This window comes from Octodon degus, unplaced genomic scaffold (assembly GCF_000260255.1).
Source record: "Octodon degus isolate 3935 unplaced genomic scaffold, OctDeg1.0 scaffold00016, whole genome shotgun sequence".
In the NCBI taxonomy this organism is placed as follows: Eukaryota; Metazoa; Chordata; class Mammalia; order Rodentia; family Octodontidae; genus Octodon; species Octodon degus.
Window position 1 is genome coordinate 7,249,477 of NW_004524592.1, and position 21,251 is coordinate 7,270,727.

The 21,251-nt window shown below is 39.1% G+C and overlaps 1 protein-coding gene across 3 annotated transcripts in view; it reads right to left on the reverse strand.

Moving 5' to 3' along the window:
• Positions 1-21,251, reverse strand: part of Map2 (microtubule associated protein 2) — a 306,953-nt gene that overhangs the window by 151,145 nt on the left and 134,557 nt on the right. For all 3 annotated transcript variants that reach the window (XM_004626615.2, XM_004626614.2, XM_004626613.2), the window contains exon 3: positions 2,861-2,926. The gene's annotated coding sequence lies outside the window, so the exon portion shown is untranslated. The remainder of the gene's footprint in view (positions 1-2,860; positions 2,927-21,251) is intronic.

The window sequence follows — 21,251 nt, forward strand, 5'->3', positions numbered from 1 at the left end:
ATATGAAGGCTTTGGAGTCAGCCTTTAGGCTCACTGCCCAACTGGAATCTCAGTTTACTCTTCTTCGAACAGAGATCATACCTATCTCCCAGGATGACAGAGTGAGTTAAGTCACATAACATGAGCTAAGGTCTAGGACACAGGCAAGCAGATAGTTAAGACAAAAAAGTCATAATTTTATTACTGAAAAACAAATAAGAAGAAGCCAGAAGTGGCGTTTTCTGGTGTGATTCTAGAAGCTTCTCTACAGGTTCTTTTAACTAGATAGAATATATATCTACCTAATGTACATACTTTGTTGTTCATTGTAGCCTGGCAAGTATGACGTTGTTTCTAGTGTAAAATAGTGCATACAGAAAGGGGAAAGAGAGAGGGGAGGGGAGGGGAGGGGAGGGGAGGAGAGAGAGAGAGAGAGAGAGAGAGAGAGAGAGAGAGACAGAGCCCTCCTCCCCTCTGCTGCAGCAAAACCTTGGCCAGAGACATCAAAAGCATAAACAAGGCCAAAGCTGAGAGAGTCGTATGTAGGAAGCGTCCATAAACAAAGCCTATACTGCAGCTTGGCATTGTCTCCTAATGTGGGAAGTGAAAGGGACATTTCAGAAAAATCTTTCCATCTTACTCTAAATCTTGAAAAATCATTTTCCACAGAACCTGGAGAAATGTCTAGACATACTTCACTTGCTTTACTACCCCATCTACTTACTTGCTTATTTATTAACTAAACTTTTTTTTTCAATTATAGAAAGCATTAAATATCTGTTCTATAGTATATCATAACATGAAAGGCAAAGGCAAACAAAACAGTGGGAGAAAATTCTGATGAGTTCATTTATCCATTAACAGATTAAGAATTTATTGAACTTGCCCTATAACCCAGCACTATGTACTAAAAACATGAGTGAAAAACAATTAGTAAAAGAATTAATTAAGGTCCAAAAATAATTATTTGGAGACACAGTGGCACAGACACCAGACTTTCTCAGGGGTCAATTGTCCAACTCTGGGTTTGACTCCCTACCAGAAGGCGTGGATAAGCTGGTCTTTATTACACACCACCTTCCAGCACACCACAGAGGAGTTTCAAAATGGTCCCACAAAATGCAGGCTCCGAGAGCCACATGGTTAGATCACAGGCTGAGGCTTCAGCACCCACGTTGCAACAGAGCTCATTCGTTTCTACTAGCAATGTATCACAGACGATTTTTTTAGAAGTTAAATAATAACTCTGTCTTTTTCCAATTTGTACAAATACCTTAAGCTCAAAATGAGTATAACAAATTGCTAAGTGAGTCTGAAGTTTAGGAAACAGACCAAAAATATATGCTCTACAGATTTATGAAATAGTTCCAGATAGAACCTTTCACCAAACATGAAATATTTCATTCATTTTGAGAGAAACCTGAAAAGAAGAATGATTTCAAGTGTTTTGATCTATCCAGAAGGAGCAGTATTGTTTGGGATTCCATATGTGATTCTCCTGAATCATTTTTGAGGAAAAAGGCAATATAATTTTATCATTCTCCAGGACTAGCCTATTAGAAGGCACTTAATATTTGAAGAAATGCCCTTTTCTTTTTGAGACTACACTGATTTGTACTAACAAAGTCATCCTCCTTTTCAAAAATCTGTGCGAAGATGCCAGCACTCGATAAGATTGCGGACAGCGTCACTTGTCCCTTCTCTCTCTGCCACAATAATTCCCTTCAGAAGTAGGGCTCCTCAGAGATGATCATGGAATGAATAAATTAAGCTTCTTAGGATTACACAGTGCAGGGAAAATTAACCAAGGACAATGCATTAGTCCCCTTCAATTGCTACAAAGATTACTCCCCTTAGGTGTACACTCACATACGTTTAGGGGTCAGGAGGTGAGCACTGACCATTTTTGAGTGTGTGAAAAGAACAAAGCTAAGGTGACTGTATGACATGCTTTGGACAGTCTTGAGGGGAAATCCTTCGTGGAAACCCAAGGAAGGTTGAAAAGGTATTCTTGATCTCTTTCTCAGCAAGGCAGAAAATGTCTTCCATGTTTTAAAAGGCAAATTACACCAAAAGACTTATTCACATTAATACATGCTGAAGTCAAAGGTAACGTTAAAGAATTAAAGAAAAGGTGATACCCATAACCACCCTCCCAAGTCAATATCTATCTTGAAACTGAATCTCAAAATTAATATTTTTCACGGAAGGTGGGAGGCCCAGGATCAATGGATTCAAATGACAAAGATGAAGGATTAGTTTCTAAGCTGGAAATTCCAAATAAAGCATACGTAAAATCAGTTCTTTTAGGAACTGACAGTCCTGGCCTTTAAGTGTATCCATTGTTGGGGACAAAAACATCAGGGAAGAAGTTGCAATATTTTATTTGCAAAACCCCGTTAACGATTCTGAGTCATGCCTGTGCTTTCATTGCTACTGCTTGCTCATTCTGCCCGGAAAGGGCCAGTCATTTCATTTACCCATTTAAAAAAAAAAAAATCACTTATCAATAAGAAACCTTTAGATAAAAATCATTACCTAAAACATTTCTCTTAAGTTCAAATTTATCCATTTTAATGCAGATAAAGATTCTGGATTAAAAAAACAATTACAATAAATTCAATTTGAAAATAAGCCAAATATCTTAATATTCATTAATAACTTGTACCAGAAGTAAAGGATATAATTTTCCCAAAAATTTCTAATCAAAACATCCTTGGATATTGATTCTATCTGCATAGGACATGGCATATGCTACAGACAATGATCAATGTAAGCTTACGGATAAAAGATCAATGATAAAGAGACTAACTGAAATAAAAACATTCCAATTCTTCCCCAATTTTATCTCACTTAAATAACTAAACAAAACAAGTAGTACCTTTTTAATTTTCTGAATGTGTAGTTTCCAATCAAAGCTTCCTCAGTTAGAGATAAGCCGAAGAATCTACCAAAACAAAAGAAAGAAAAAAACATATATATAGATTTTTTAACTAAATATCAAAAATTGCAACTCACCAGTAAGCAAATGCATTCTTCATATCCAAATAATAAATCTATGCCTTGATATCTGTAGTATAAGAAATACAGTACTTGAATTCTTAGGCTCAATGATGAATTTGAGAGCATCTTATTCTGAGATCACACAAAGCAGGTCCTTTAAAAATGCATTAAAAATAAAGCAAAACGAAAAGGTAAAGCCCCAAGCCATTACCAGTGCACAGGCAGCGAGCCCCCCTAGTCCAGCCTCTGAGAACCGCTGCGGAGTCCTCCCCGGAGCCTTATCCCCGGGCTGGTTCTCCGGCTTTCCAGCTCCAGACAGACGCAGTCTGCAAGCCACCAGCTCGTGTCTGTGTGTGTTGGGGAAAGGGAGGCTGCAAATTAGAAAAAGTCCCCGCAGTGGCGAAAAGGAAAATAAGGCGAGTGGGAGAGGGAGAGAGAGCTCACTACCCTCAGAATTTTCGAGAATGATGACAAGCCACTCAGCTCCGCCATCATTCACTGACAATAGGATGCAGCCCTGGCTTCCGATCTAGTGATTTGCCGTAGGGGCTCCTGGTACCAAATGCCTGACAGGCATTTTAATTGCCTCCGTCCAAGTGTGTCCCCAGGAGTCGAGTCTATAAGCCTATGAATGTCATCTTCTGGTCTCCTTTGTGTTAATGCCAGGCACAGGCACACACACACACACACACACACACACACACACACACACACACAGAGTGCTTAAATACAGACAATCTTCAGGCATAAAAGATTAGAAACAAGTTAAACTACACAAACTGAACATAAATAAATGATAGTTTAGAGATTTTTACTATGTGCATAAGCTTTATGTTTTGTCACTAGCAGACTATAACAACATTTTAAAACTGTTGCATACCACTTCCTCATATTTTAAATATAAAATGCTTATTTGCATTCCTAATACAAGTGAGAAGTACAAACACTAATGTATATTTTCCTGTAGAAAATTCAATCCCCTTTTATATATGATAAGTACTGGGAATATTTACAAGGAAGTAAGGACAAAACAAGAATTAAGATTAGGAGACTAGGGGGTGGCATGTATTTCAGTGAGAAACCCATTTTATTCTGTTTCAATACCAAAGCAAAAGGAGGTGGTGACCAGCGTGAGTGTTGGGGCTTGGCAGTCCCTGGGGCTGAGGCAGAGAATCGAGTCTGTGGCATAATCAGTGTCCCTTTCATGTCAGTATCTGAAATTAACAGTTGAATATCCCTGTTCTACAATGCCCCTTATGTGGGAGGTTAAGTGTAGAATAATTCCCTGCATGTATTTCTGGAGAAAAGGAAGAAGAGAAATGCTAATAAGTAAATTAATTTCTATGGCATTGTTAATGCCCTGTACCAGTGAATGGGGTAAATGCAATGCGTACCAAAAGGGCCAGCTGCACAGGGAGGGAGGGAGGGAGGGAGGGAGGAAGAGAGGGATGAAGGGAGGGAGGATCACCATGGTTACCGGAAACAGAAAGTAAGGAGAAAAAAATAAGGTGACCAGGGAGCAGAGGGAAGGAGAGACTACGGTGGGGGAAATTTAGAGACAAAATGATGCACTTTATTCTTTTCTTTCTTGAAAGAACTATCTCTGTCAGTCTTATGTTTTATTTTGGAATTTGTTAAAATGAATTTCAGGTCGGCAGCTAATTTTGCTTTTGGAAATTTTCTTTCTTTCTTTTTTTTTTTTTTTCTTTTTTCTGGAGTGAGCTTGGTCCTGCTTTGCCAGTTTGCTGTACATCCCCTGGATTTGTGGATTTGTGCCCCCCACTCAGCTTGTTCCACACCCTGTGTTTCACAGGTGACACAGCTGAGGCCCAGGGAGTGTGGCCAAAATCACGAACCTGGCTTGGCTTCCTGACTGTCCACCGCCCATCCTCTCGGACCCAAGGACTCCTTTTTCTTCTCTACAAAACAGACTCCAGCCACATCCTTTGTCTTTCACTTTGTAAACCTTTCATTTGCTAAAGCAAATCTCCTCTTCTACAGTTTTTTTTTTAACACGTTGCAATCATCCTGTGAACCAGCTTAGCGCCATCAGGTGCGGTACCATATTTGAGGTCCGCAAAATCTGGGGTAATTATGTCAACAGCTTTCCTTTCATTTCCAGGGTGCAGTCAGATAAATCGAGCACAATTGCTCTTCTGTAGACCTAGATTGTGGAGCCTGGACTTAATCATCCTATATGAGGAATGTCATCAAGACTAGTATCATTGTCTATGCAAGTATGAGATTGGACAGTCATATTGAATAACTCTTCCCAAGATTCTCCTAGACACAGATATTGAACCTAGGAAAAACGGGAGGGGGCTGGGGAGAGACTTAACAGCAACCGCCAGAGGGCGCAATGTTTACTAAAATTGTTTAACCCACTCCACTCAATTAAGTAGTTAGTTTTTTTTTTTTTTTTTTTTTTTTTTTTTGTACTGGGAATTGAAATCAGGACCTTATGCTTACCAGGCAGATGCTTATATGACTAGTGTTTTGACCTTGGTTGTCTAATGTTTTCGGGGCCTATACACATGACTCAATCTTAAATCATGGAATTAGCATGCACAAGATCCTATGTTCAATCCCCAGCACCAAAACAAACAGAAAAATTTTAAAAATCCTCCCCTTTCCCAATATTCAGTTCTTGACTTAATGATTTTCTATTAATTAATCTACAGATAGTCATATCATTTTTTTTTCTATAATACACTGGCTGCTGCCATTCCTGTCCTCTCTTTGCACCTCAGCTAAAGATGAATAAATCACACTAAAAATACATGATTGCCATTGGTAAGAATTATAAGAGATTTCCTGAATTAGTGAATCCTACACACAGGTTAGGCTTCTCACTATGATGTTTCAATCTCCATAAAACACCTATTCTTCTTCAGTGATTTTGGACAGTAAGTTTATTTCTCACAGGGAATGTTTCATTTTCACCTATTGTCATCTGTTCACTTGGGAAAGGCATTTAATATTTAGGGGCACCCACTTTAAAACACGCAAAATGAATCATTTTTAAAATTTGTTTCCAGGGGCAGGGGAGATAGTTCAGTAGAATAAGCACTTCCCTGGCAAGTGCAAGGGCCTGAGTTCAATCCCCGGTTCCGCAAAAATAAATAAATAAATACATACATACATACATACATACATACAAATTTGTCCGATACAAAGTAAACACTGTGTGTTAAATACAATTCTTGCCCTTAAGTGCATCATATTCTAAAATACATAAATAAGTAAATAAAGATGACAAACAACAAATAATCGAGAGACTTCCGTGGCTTTGGGGGTTTTCGTGTCTGGAGCCATCACTGTCCGCTGTCTTTGCCCTTCCTCCTTTAGACCCGCTTTGCGTTGTCCTGCAGGTTCGTGCAGCCAACTGCGATGGGACACGCATGCATATCTTAGATGCCCGGGTGGTCTATGCTTGGGAAACGAAGGAGAATGTTGTTTCCGGCTGAAGAAGCCTCAATGCTAGTAGAAGGAACACAGAAGCAAGAAAGGCGTCTTCTCCCTTCCCTCCTCGGAGCTCCGGCCTCCTGGCCTGACCTTCCTGAAACTGCCCTTCACACAGCCCACCTCTTCCTGCTCCTTTTTTCCTTCACCCATATCGTGCCATGAATTATCTTTTAAACGATCTTTACTACTTATTACCCCCTTTCTGCTAGTTCCACGAGAGCAGTTTAGAGCACTAATGGATCCAGCTTCCTCAAAACTGTACTTCAAACATTCTAGTAACTCAGAAACTTTTTAAAAGGAATGAATGTGAAAATGGTATTAGTGGACTAATTGGAGAGTTTAGTATATGTGCTGCCGAAGCGAGCACTAATTGGAGAGTTTAAACATAAGAAAAGCTTTCGTATTTTATATTGATTTCCCTATCTTACATATTAAATCTTCCTTCCTTATACATCTGTCTTTTATTTGTGCCATAAACCACATTGCCGTGGAATCAGTACTTTTTTTTTTCTTTCTGTATTTAGGTCAGAGTCTACATGGTCTCACTACATAGATCAGACTGCTAGTGATCCTCCCGTTTTCAGCCTCCCAAGCGCTGGGATTACAGGCGCGCGCCACCACACCCAGTCTCCACCGCCGGCTCAGCGCACCCGAGGGGCAAGGCTGGCATGGCATGCCGGGGATCGAACTCGGCTGCTGCTCTCTGCCTAAGCAGGTGCCTTAAGTCTGCTGAACTATCAGGCCGGCCCAAGGCAGGATTTTCTTAAAAAAATAACAGGGTCTCACTACGCAGTCTCTCGTAGTGATCCTCCTGTTTTCAGCCTCCCCAGCAGCTGAGATTACAGGCATATGCCACCACGTCCGTACTCCATCGCATGCTCAGTGCGCCCCAGGGGCGGGGCCAGCGCGGCATGTGGTACCCCAGTCCCTGCGCTTGCCTAAGAAGGCGCTTAGTCAGCTGAGCTATCTCGCAGGCCCTGGAATCAGTACTTTAAAAAAAATAATTTCCATTGTTAAACAAAAATTTATTTAAAGTAGGATTTTTCTCCTACTTTCTTTACAGTCTGTAAAATTCCTACCATGAGGTTATCAACTCTTAAATATGGAGGAAGAACTTGTTCGCTTGCTGATTGTGGTAAAATATGCTAAACCGTAATTTTAGATCTTAAAAATAAAATTGGAATAATCAACTAATGCTGCCTCAGAGTAGGAATAATTTGGTATTGCCTTTTAAAAATTTGACTATTAATACTATAATATATGCTTTAAAATTAATAGAAATAATAATTACAATTTCATTTAGTATAGTTGAGTTGGAGTTATTCTAATATAACAGAAAGATGTAAGTGCTTTGCAAAATTAGTACGCAAATTCACTAAACATTGCTTTGCCTTATTTAATACAGATCTATCTTCCTTCAACAAAATTGCTTCACCAAAGGATGTTGAGGTTTGAAAAGAAAGGAAAAAATGAAAGTCATAATTAGCAGTCTTTATCACATGAAATGCTGGAATTCTATTTTTTTTTTTTTTTCATACAAAATGGTGATGGCACAAAGTGCATCCTAACAGCTACACAGCAGCTATAAAGCACTGTAGAACTGGGTAGAGCAAGTTTCACAAAACAACTCCTATAGCTGGAGCATGCGTATAGCTTGGGCATGCTGGGACCTGACCCTGGGGCTTGCTCACCATGAGTACATGCTCTGCTCTGCTGACCACACCTCCAGCCCTGACTCCAGCGTTATTCACGATAGCTGAGAGACGGAAACAAAGCACCACATCCATTATGGATTCCAGATGACACAGTAATATTCTACTCTAAAAAAAGAATGAGGCTTTGCCAAGGGCCAAAGTGTGGATGACCTGGGGGACATTATGTTCATTGAAACAGGCACAGAAAGAAGAACCTTGCTTGATGTTACTTATAGTGGAATCTTTTAAAAAATGAAATAGACAGAGATAAGGAAAATGTCACTAGTTACAGAGTGAAGGTGGGAAGGTGGATGGGGTGAGCTCAGGGGGGAAAAAAGAGTCAGAAGATATGAAGTATCAAATACTCAGGAGGAGTAAGTCTAGACATTTCATGTGCAACAAGTAATAAATTTGTACTGTGCAAAAATCACATTGTAGCCTATAGCAGTGCACATTATGATTTGTGACACAAAAATAACATCAATTATTGCAATTATGGTAAACTCACGTAAGCAGAAAATTATTTGGTAATAAAACATGCTGTGAATTTTGTAAATTGAGTTCTGCATGGAAGATTTTATTCTCACATGAAATTTATGTGGAGTTTTGCCGCACAAAAATTACTCTCACATAATTCTAAGTAACTGTATGTTTCTGTTTTTTCTTCAAGATGATACACAATAAACTTTTGATATTTTTAACTTTTTTAAAATGACATTTTTATACATGCTTTACATGAATGAGCCTCAAAGACATTACAGTAAGCAGAAAGAGGGAAATTACAAAGGCCTTATTGTGTAATTCCATTTATATGAAATGCCTAAAACAGTCAAGATGATTGAAACCCAAAGTATATCAGTAGCTGCAGAGGCTGGGCAGGAAATAATGAAGGGGGTCTGGAGTTTCTTTAGTGGCATGACTTCTGGGGGGTGATAACAGGGTTCTGAAATTAGACAATGATTTTTGTTTAACTACGAATATAATAAAATTCATTGAACTGCACACTTTAAAGGATGTATTTTGTGTCATGAAAGTAGCCATGAACCCATGGCATTCCATGACCTTAACCACAATATGACAAGTTCAAACTCAGTCTATGGTGCCTTCTAGATTATCACAAATTACTAGAAGCATGGCTCCAAAAGCTGTTGATTCTTTGAAGACCATGAAGCTTTTTGACTGGAGGATCAGAAAATAAATCCTAATACAATGTTTCCTTTAGTGGTAGGTCTCTGGATCTCAACTTAAAATATTGTTTATTAAAACAGAAAAATGTGTTTCCATGGTAGCACTAACGCAAGACACACTGAAAAGAGAGTCTGTGATGAAGAACTGGTTGGGAGTGAAAAGAAAATTGCTAAACACAAAATTATGGAAATCTCTCACATAGTTTTCTTACCAATTGCCATCAACAAAGTTTAGTTTCCAATTGTAAAATAATAAAATAAGCCATCCAAAGATTGAGAAACTCGTGTAAAGGATGCTAACAGCTCGTGGTGGACCAATTCACTGCTGAAGTTCAAAAATTTTACCCCTAAAGTAGATTCCTGAATCACTTGCCTCCTGCCCTAAGTTCAATTTCTTATGATGGGAGGTGGAGTAGATTAATTTTTTTTTTGTATATTAGGGAAGGGTCTACAAGGTGTTGAGGGTCTCACTACTAGGTTGGACTTGTAGTGATCTGCCTGTTTACAGCCTCCCAAGAGCTGGGGTTATAGGCACATGCCACCATACCCAGTCTCAATTGCTGTCTCAGCCCACCACGTGGGCGGGGCCGGCACAGCAAGCCAACGGATCCAATCCCTGGCCCCTGCGCCTGCTTGCAAGCATTTTAATCTGCTGAGCTATTTGGCCAGCCCAAGATTAACTATTATTAACTTATTGTGCATTCAACCTTTTGCTTAAAGTTGAAAAGTACACTGATAACACCCAGTCTCCAAATTCTATTTACCTGGCTTACTTATTGTAACCACTTGTTGCACATATAAGCCAGCCGTAAACCAAAATATTTAGTATCTTTACCAAACTTAGATGCAGATGAATCAGAAATAAAGTTTACAAAGACTCTATGAGCAAGCTGACGTGTGGATCACTCACAGGACGTCTTTACTGTGATTTTGACTAGATTTGAACTGCAATGGGAAAGATGAATTTCAGAATATTCAGATTTCACTGGGAAAGTTTTCACAGTAGTTTCACATATAACATACAAGTTTTTCTTTCTCTCAGCCATGTTTTTATTTTACTTATCAAAGGCAAATCAATAGGATGATGGACATGGAGACAAGAGATAGGAGAGATTTTGCTCCTTGTCAACTCTCGAAGTTTGTCTATGAAGCAGTGGAAGAGTAAGCTTTGGAGCTGACTGTGTGGCTGAACCCAGAGTTCTGTACTTCTCACATACTGTCTCTAAAATAAACTGAACTAAAGTTTTTAGAAAGTCCTTTTTAAAGAAATGACATGAGCTGTAATAATGAGAAATAATTGTTATTTCAATCCATCAAGTCATAATTTCATTATACTTTAAAAACTATGTCGGAAATAGTGAGGTTAAGCTTGATAACGTAAATCGTTTGATAATAACAATAAGCTTTTCTTCCGGATGGTTAACAACCTAAGTTTGCAGACCAAAATTAGAGAAAAAGGAGGGCTACAAGGAAAGCCAATATTTTGGCCCTACCCTTTTAAGGTCAATTAAGACTCAGGACATATGAGAACTTGTACTGTAACGTCAAGTACCTCGGTAGTGTCCCAGATTTTCTGATCAAGAAGGTTATGGGGCCAAAGAGGAAATTGATCGATGACGTGGAGTGTGCCTAAGGAGAGTCACATGAGGAGAAGACACTCTCTCAGGCTTTCACAGAGAGCACATTGGCCAAGCAATGGCCGTGACTCATCCACATGGCTGCACTGACAAAGGTTCTACAATCTGAGGTACAGGATCTCAGGATAAATCCTGAGGGCATTTCACTGACCTTCTCAAACCAAAAAGCTACAACTCTTGTTGCATAGGTTCTTCTTTACCTTGGTCTTAACCATCCAGTAGAAAAGTATGAAGATGAAATATAGGAAGTAAAGCCATGTTGTTATGTTGAGCTGTGGGGGACTCACGTCAATAATTTCTGACATTGCCAATTAAACAGAAGACCCAATGCTATTATGGGCTTCTGTACTCTTTTAGAATATTTTGCTGAGTTTACACACCTATAATATTCAACAACGGAACTTAAAAAAAATTGGGGTATAACTATGAATGTCCATTTTGTATCTGTGTATTCAAAGTGGTTGGGATAGATATATAGTTGCATTCTCTTAATGAATAGAATGATTTTTTCTAATGGTGTTTGTAAGTAGGATCACAAGTCTGCATCTTGTACAGCAATTAACCACTAAGAAGAATATATGCAGTGTATTATTTGTTGAAACTGTACTTTCGATTTGATTTGAAACTGTCTCATTGCTATATGTTTATCAATAAAACTTTGAAAAGAAAAAAAAATAAAAAAAATAAAAAATAAAAACTATGTCGGGAATAAAATGCTCTTCAGAGGGTTGAAAAGAAAACTATAATTATAGACCAAGTGGAACTTTCACATTGCTGGTGGCAGTATAAGTCAATTCAACCACTTGGAAAACTGGCTGCATCTTGTAAAGGTAACTGTGTCCACCTATAACCCCTCCAGCAACTGCACTAGGTACCCAATGGGAATGAGTACCTATGTTGACCTAAGCACACTAGCAAACATGTCCTAGTGGCTTTATCCCTGATAGCATGATGCTGCAAACCACCCAAGTCCTCATCAACAGAACAGATCACTATATATTTCAATAACGGATTACAATAAACACACACACAAAAGGAGAAAAAGTATTATGACTTGCAATTATACAAATGAACAATCTCACGGGCACAATCATGAGTGAAAGGAGCCGGATACAAAAGAGGAAATACTGTAGAATTCTGCTTGTGTGAGGCTCAAGAGCAAAACAAACTAATACTTGAAAGTCAAAGTATCATCTACCTCTGCGGTGAGCAGAATGAGGATGGCATTTACTGGCAAGAAGTCCAAGGTGTTCCTCCCTGGGAAGCGGTGACACGGGGAGAAGGGGAAGGAAAGACACACGTGCACCTTGCTGTGCTGTGCTCAATAATTACAACAACCCTAATAAACAGTGTGCTGTTGTTGGGTGAGAAGCTATTACCCATAATACATTTTAGAAGCTGTTCTGGCATGACCAGAAATTCTGCCAATATGCCAGGTAATTATGGCTTCATAAATAAAATACATATGATGGCCTTGTGTATGTTAAATAAAAAAGTCATAAGAGAACAATTCCTGGAGTAGGAAAAATGTATCTTATGTAGGTTTTAATAAATAGATGACAACTGTGAATAAAAATGCAAACAAACAAATATAATGTGTATTTTAGGACTCTATCAGCTAGTAAAAGTACTTATAGCAATTTTTATTGAATTACACTAAGAAAAAAATAATGTACACTTATGGTGTTTCTTTTTCCTTTGGGGGTGAGATGGGGTCGTCTTAAGTCGTTCAGGCTGGTCTTGAACTCACTAGGGAGCCCAGGTTGGTTTCAAACTTGAGATCTGCCTCCCTCCCCCTCCTGAATGCTGGGATTCCAGGCATGTCCAGGCACCTGCAATGCCTGATTAAGATGTTTTCAATTCACTCCTTTCACAAGACTACCTTGCCTATCAATGCCCTCCATACTTGCTAGTTTATTTCAGGATTCATCTTCCTTTCCAACCCAAGCTTGCACTTCCTCCTTGGTCTATTTAAAGTTCTGAATCTTTCGTAATGGGTTCCAAAACTTTCACAGCACATAATGCCGCAAAAGCTTTTTCCTTTCTCAGACTCACACACATATTAAAAACACTGTAATAGATATTATATATGGCTTAGTGATGATTTTCATTTATTTATATTCATTTTTTAGTCTATATTGACCAATTTATAAGACATAATTCTGATACATATAGGGAATGAAGCATCTATAATGTGCCAACTTCTCTAGTATATTATTTTCTTCAACAATTCTGAGAGTTGCACACCTGTATATTATAGCTGAGGAACTAGGCCCAGTCAGGTTTAGTAAGGTGCTCAAGTACACACAGCTGATAAGTAGGAAAGAAATTCAATCCCTGGACTTCTGAGCCAATTAGTAACTCAGACTAACACTTACAAGGTATCAGAGGAGGAAGAGATAAATATAAAACTAAGAATTTTCCATTTACACTTACAAGGTATCAGAAGAGAAAAGAACCAAGCACAGAGCTAAGAATTTTCCATTTTAAAACAGACTACAGATTATATAAATAGGATGTGCATAAAAGAGAGGACTAGAAAAAAAACAATAGGACTAGAAATACAGATACTTTATTTTCAAGAATAAATTCAGACTGAATAATACACCTGTGAACACAGCATTCCTGTAAGTGAGGAAGAAAACATGCTTTTATTTTCAGTTTTTTTTGGTTTATTCTTGACAGAATAGACATGAGTGAGAAACATGCTCACCTCTTTTAAAGAACACCACTAGTTGATAATCTGGACTTATTTATATTTGCTTGTAAACATCTTGTTGAAATTAATCTATATTTTTGAAGTACAGGTAATAATAATGCACTGTAACAATCATTGCTCTCATTCACTATACCAAGTTAAAAATCATCAAATGACATGATTCTTAAATTTCCCATCAGAAAACACAGATTGTATCATGTTGTGTAATCCATGTGTTGTATAAATTAATTTTTTTAATCATTTGATGTGAGGAGTGGACTACTTTCCTTCCAAGTTCTTTCCATTTCCTTCCATTCTTTCCATCAAGTTTTCCATCTAACATTATGTACTGTGCATGGATTCATTGGGCCATTTTTACTTAAAAGTGCAATGTGTAATTTTCACTCCCAATTTCTAGTCCTTTTTTGCTTAATGCTTTTCATTAGTGTATTGTGCAATTATGCATTTTGCTTATTCCTTCTTTTCCGTCTCTGCTCTTGTAGGCTTCATGAAGACAGATCCCTTCCCTGTTTTGTTTAATGATGAGGTGCCCAGAGCTGGGTCTGATACATGACTGATAAGCAACAAACACCCAATGAAATGACTGAAGTTAAAAAAAAAAAGTCATATAAAAAGCATGGTTTTCCTGTCAAGTCATCTTCAATCTAAGCTCAGTTCAGAATTCACAAGATAGAACATGTGGTGCAAGCATTTCTTTTCATTTGGGTCTTTGATAATAATTTAAATACACAAAGTTTTAGGCTTTCCAGCTTTGGCATAGTAGTGGCCATTTTGAGTACATTTCTTGCTTCAGATCTTAAGAGGAATATTTATTTATTTATCTGCTATTTTTATATAAATTAGTCTAGCAGTTTTTCTTATCTGCTTGTGCATCTTTCCGATAACTTTCAAATTGATTTCCATCTTTCCCATAACCCAAAAGTTGACACAAATTGGTTTTGTTCACTATGAGAGATACGGCCAGTGGAGAAGCAAGCTGTAGGCAAGCCATCAGGGCAAATTGGTGTGGAAAATGTCTTACTAGATAAAATTTTCATGGAGTAGCCAGTCAAGTATAACCTGCTCCATGAGTCATGAATTCCAAGGGCAGGAAATGAACCCGCGTTCTATCAAGTCTCCGCGAGTGGCGCCATGGCAATGTAACGTAAGACTGAATGCCAGAACAGGCTCAAATACCGAACCCAAAGCTACATTGCAGATTAGCTTCCAATTCCCAATTTCTTGTTGAAAACTGCTCATCAGAGTTATTTTATTGCTTTCCAAGCTTTGAAGATGAATTTTTCTCCACATTGTCAAATCTTGTCATTCCTTCCGTTCTCAGCCACGCGGAGGGGTGAGCAGTCAAGCAGTACGGAGAGGTCAGCGAGCACCATATCATGCAATGAAGTTGCCTTTAACTTTCCCATCACTGGATTACTCTGCAAAGCTTTCCTTTCTGAGTTACCACAGAGTTTCCTTCCATGTTTATTGATACCTGTCACGAAGGTTTAGAAAGTGCCATACCATATGTTGCAGGCTTTCTGAAAATGTATATATTGATTTATTTCAGTAACAGCTGAAGTCTATATTCCAAAAAATGTATGCAATTCATACTTCTCACTGTTCACGAGGCAAGGAACAAATGTAATGGCAATTATGAACTGCCTATGCAATTTTCTTTTGATGTCACACTAGAAATTAAGCCAGAGATGTTGCACCAGTGAACTACGGAGTCAGTTCTCTCCCTTATCTTTACTATTTTATTTTTGAGCCAGCCTCCTAAGTAGCCCAGCATGGGCTAGAGCCTGCAGTCCTCTTCAGCCTCCAAAGTAGTGCAGGAAACAGACAAGCACCCAATGCACGCAGCTACATATGCAATTCATCAGTCTCCATCTTTTCTCCTCTTCAGGGATCCATCAGAGATGTAGAGATAATTAATAGCTACACAAGAATTTAGTGATATTTTAAATAAAATAGAACTACAACACCCTTCAAAGACATGCAACAGTACATCAAAATGTGTATGAATGATCCAAATTGTCATATTTATTAAAATCAAAGAATAGGTGGAAAATATCAAATTGCTCATGTGAGAAGGAGGAGGAACCTTGAGGGCAACTAGGATTACTCTTTCTATTAAGGTCTCATGTTTTATTCTATCATTACCTTTCTAAGTTACAAAGAATTTTAGGCTAAAAAAACTACTGACATACAATTTTTTTAAAAGTCACATATGATCAATATCTATATATGAATATTCCTTCTCAACAGTATTGTGAAATCAGAAGGAATCAATATATGAATTTACATTTCATGTGTGCTATCATTTCCATGTTTTTTTTTTTTTTAAATTGCTTGAAATATCAAAAATGCAGTTCAGGCAATAATTGACCGACTGGCTCATGAGAGAAAAGGATCTGGGATTCGCATTAAGAAATGTACAAAGAATGCATACAGGAAAATCCTTGAGAAACTGGCACTCATGACACTCAGTTCGAAGGCAAGTGTGATGAAAGAGAAATTTACTTTATGACAGAGAAAACTAAGTACTCATATCATATGATGAGGATAATAAAACAACACAGGAGTGGTGGGTATAACATCTGCCAAAAGGAAGTGAATAAAAATTGATGGTGTGTTTGGAGAGTTGAGACACTCAGGAGGCAAAGCAAAAATAAGAGAGATTGGTGGAGAAGGGAGGGAGAATCAGAGCTTTGGGAAATATTCGGGTTTCACTTACAAACGCATGAGCCCGGCTGCCAGGTGAAGCAGGCTGAGGCTCTTGAAAGATCTTATTGAGTGGCTGGCATTACTGAATGCCCAGCTGCATCTGAATGAGAGGAGTTTTAAACAGGCACATTGTTCTAAGGCAAGCTGGAGTTTCGCATGCCCTCCATGACAGCCTTCTAAATCCTGCACAGAATCAATATCTACCAACCACCTGCAGCCAGCATTGCTCCAGGATTTGCTAGACACAAGTCCTTGACTGACAGTATCTTACCTTGGACACTGACCCTGCATTTAGGACTTACAGGTATTGATGATGTACAGATGAGCTTGGTTTAGGCTCTTCAATGGCATAAACAAGTCCATCCCATCTGTAGGATTATGGAAAGAGAGACCGTCACCCTCAACATACCTATGGCCCTGAGGGGCAGTCAGTAGGTGTCTTTTAGTACAAGACAGACTAAAAGTATGTCACCACTATTGCCAGGCTGGATATATTCCTTATGATAAGTGCTTGGTTGCTTATATAAAAATGTCTTGCTTAGAATAAGCTTCTTTTCAGCTGTCTGTGTACCAGATAAGAGATTCAAAGATGATGGAATTTGGATCCAGAGACTCTGATACTAACACGGCACATGGATGAGCAGCAGGAAAAAAATCTTCACTTTGGCTTTCAGTTGAGTTCATATTTCATTGCAAAATGGTGTTTTCTTCTACATGTTTTGTAGAGGTGAATGTGGACTTGTGACTTTCTTTCTTTTTTCTTTTTCTGATATATTTAGTACAGGGTCTACAAGGTCTCACTACATAGATCAGACTCATAGTGATCCTCCTGTTTTCAGCCTCCCAAGTGCTGGGATTACTGGTATGTGCCACCACACCCAGTCTCAATCACCTCTCAGTGCACCCCAGGGGTGGGGATAGCATGGCACAGTGGGTATCGAACTCCTGTCCCCTGCATCTGCCTAAGCAGGTGCTTTAATCTGCTGAGCTATCTGGTAGGCCCTTGGACTTGTGACTTTCTAACTGACCATCCAAATAACTCTTGTTAGTTAACAAAAAGCTAATGGCCCCAGGGAGAAAGGTCACAAAATTGTGTCAAATATGAGTCAAAGAGAGGCAACTTTGGGTTATTTGCCTGATATTTAAAAAATCATGAATCGTAGTTAGAAAGAACTAATTAAAAGAAAAGTAGGCATAACTCATGGTATAACATTAGAGACATTTTCCACTCAGTTTATTATTCCTCCGCTTATATGATATATAGTCAGCTTGAAACACTATCAACACAAAGTGTTTAAAGTTCAGATTTAGGGCTGGGGATATAGCTCAGCTGTACAGCGCCTACCTGGCAAGTACAAGGTCATGAGGTTGATTACAAGTGTCAAAACAAGATAGAAGAAAGAAAGGTCAAATTTAAACACAGATTCAGTAGTAAGAGTATTCATGAGGACTGATGACAGCTGAGTGGGCTATACAGTGAGCCTGCAGGAAGGGTCTAGCTTGTGACAGAGCTGAACCCCACTGGGATGCCCACGGCAGGGGTTCTAGACAACTCCAATGTGGCAAGAACAGTCCTGCAGTTCTGTGCATTCTTCAGAAACACTGAACTCAGGGAGCACAGGGCCATGCTGAAAGTCACAACCCGGATGGCTGCTCAACAAGAGAGCGAGAGAGAGAGAGAGAGAGAGAGAGAGAGAGAGAGAGAGAGAGAGCAAGAACACTGCAGTGAGGCCATGTGGAAAGAGCGAGGGAGAGAATGAAACCCATTATTGTAACACAAAGCAAGAAAAGGGGCTTCCACGGTATGAAGACTGCAGACTTCCAAAATAACGATCATGGGTGCACGGCTCTTGGAGCCTGTAGAAAGGCTGGGAAGTGAGAGGCTAACCTGCTCCCTGGCTACACCTGCAGGGATGAGGCTGTGACACTGAGACCACCACTGTGACGCAGGTATATTTTTCAACTCCACAGAGCTGTGCTGAACTCAGACTCTGGTCCTCACCTCTGTGCGCTTCAACTCAGGAGGGAAGAAGCTCTGCAGACTTAGCTAGCTCAGGAGATTCAGGTGCTATCAGTTCTTGGAACACAGCTCAAAAAATGAATCACTGGAACAAATCACTTCTTCACCAACTGGAAAGGCATGTGTCTCTTTTATCGGTGATACCAACAGGAGGTTCCAAAATGTGGGGTGAAAGCGAATATAAACTTGTACAAAGACTGAAATACAGTGATCTACATCATAGCAAGATATAGTGAATTACATCAATATATAACCTAAGGTTATTCTTAAATTAGAAGTTCATTTTTAAAGAACATGGCATTTCATAATTTCTCCCTATTTTCTATTCATTTTTCCTTTCTATTATCCCATTGTTATTAGTTGTAATCAGTAATAAAAGGTAAAATCTAGGGAAAAATGCTCTAATCAAAGACATTTTAAGATTACCTGACCTTCATTTCAAATGATTAAGAGACAAATGAATACACAAAGAATTCCAAGATTGTATTATGACATATACTTGAAGTAGAACCCAGAAATATTGCTTATAAAATTATAAGGTGAAAGGGCCAGCCAAATAGCTCAGAGGATTAAAGCGCCTGCTTAGGCAGACACAGAGGCTGGGAGTTTGATCCCCAGGCCTGCTATACTGGCCCCATCCCCAGGATGCACTGATATGGCAATTGAGACTGGGTGTGGTGGCAAGTGCCTGTAACCCCAGTACATGGCAGGCTGTAAACACAAGGATCACTATGAGTCCAATCTACACAGTAAGACCCTGTACATCCTGTACACCCTGTCCTAAATACAAAAAAAAAAAAAAAATAAGGTGGCTGAGGCTGGCAAGATAGCTCAGTGGTCTAAAACGCCTGCTCAGGTAAGCTTAGGCAGGTGCAGGGGACCGTGGTTCAATCCTGGCACCACATGCCACACTAGCCCTGCCATCAGGGAGGGCTGAGCCAGCACCCCCCCCAAAAAAAAAAGTATAAGGTGTCTTTCGCCTTGTTTTCATATTTCTGTCACTTTATGCAAGTCTTTTATTTCCTGCTTGTGTGCAGAGTCACATCCCAATGTACGGGTGCTTCTGTGACTTATATGCTGCAGGTGAAAGGGCAAAAGATATTTTACTTTTTTAATTACAAAATACCAAAGAGTGTTAAGTGGAATCTTGGATATTATCATAAATTCCAAAACATAACATTCAGAAGCAGCTCTGCATTCATGTTTGTTTTGCAGTTAAAACACTATTTCTACAAGACAGCTTTAGTCAAGACTACTAAGTAAAATTATTTTAGATTTTTATTACAAGCTTAGTAAAATTATTTTAGACCCTAAGTGAAATAGTTTTCACTTGGAAAATTCATTTCAGTGTTGTTAATTTTGGGATCACCTGCTCATTCTTCATAATTCTGAAGTGTAAGGAATTTAATCCTTAGTCTTTTAAGTTTCTCCTCCACCGTACCTTACAAAGTGACATTTGTTTGCCTAACGATCTGCTTCACCTAGTAGCGTAAGTCACGTAGAGTGACACATTAGATTTGTGGACCTCCAGTACCTAGAAGAGAGCCACAGTATTTCCTAGCCTCTTGAGGGGGCTAATCTGCATAGCCCTGAGAACTGAACCAGTCTTCAAATATCCTAACTTTAGGGAGGGAAGTTAAACAAGTAAAGTAAAAATTGGAGAATACATTTTGAACATGGAGTAGTGTCTGATCCATTCATTAACTGGATTATTTTTCAATTTTCAAAAACTGGTAAGAAGTGGTCATGTCTTATAAGCATTTCTATATAGACCTATGTACACGTGAACTCCATGAGTGTGTTGGGTGCTTGGTACTTGCGTACACTGTATTGCTCAGTTCACCTACACCAGCAATAGGACCTTACGAGTACAGTTGCATTCTCATTTGCACTTTACAGGTAGGCAGGTGGAGGGACAGAGCTTGGGTTACTTTCCCTGGGACAAATTACTAGCAAAGTGAAGAGCTTTGAGACCTAATCAATAAGACCTGAGCTCCTCTAGGAGCCTAGAGTTTTCTGCATGTGGACTGAATTCTTATGGGAATAGCCCCTCTGCTCAGTGTTGGCAAAAGAGAAATTGTCCACAGTTCAAGCAGGGCTCTACCAAGCTGCATCCCCTTCCTTGCCAAACACAGTCTGTGGCACACACAGGCACTGGCCCGCCCCTCATCTGAATTTCATACAAAACCAAAATACAGGCAAGGAAGGCATATTCTGGCATAGAGCAGACAATCACAAGTCCTTTGTTCTTTCCTACTGGCTGGTCTGTGTTCATATGAAAAGAAAGCTTAAAAGCCCCTTTGGCTGAGCATGCGTCTTTCTTATTCTATTCTTATCCCTACTTTGCCCCCAGGGGCAAAAGTAGTCTAGGCACAGTTCAAAGAAAAGAGCTGCTGTTTTCTGGACACCTGGGCTATTCTGCTTTTCTCCCCTACAATTAATAAGATGTAAGTATCACCTGTTTGTCCCTTTCTGTCCCTTGTCCAATTTGTCACAACCTATGGCCACTGGGGAATAAGTTCTAATTAGAATGTAATGGTGCCACAGCACAAGCAGGAAAGTCTGCAAATTAAAGCACAACACTTAGAGAAAGTAGCTGTATATATCTATCCTAACTATCTTATATATACATATATATTTTTTCACTACAAAATGGTCCTTTATTTATATCCCTTTTTTGTTTTGTTTTGCCAGAGATGGGTGTTCCAGGGGCCAGGGAGATAGCTCAATAGAATAAATGCCTGCCTGAGAAGCACAGGGTTCTGAGTTCAATCTCTGGTACCAGAGAGAGAGAGAGAGAGAGAGAGAGAGAGAGAGAGAGAGAGAGAGAGAGAGAGA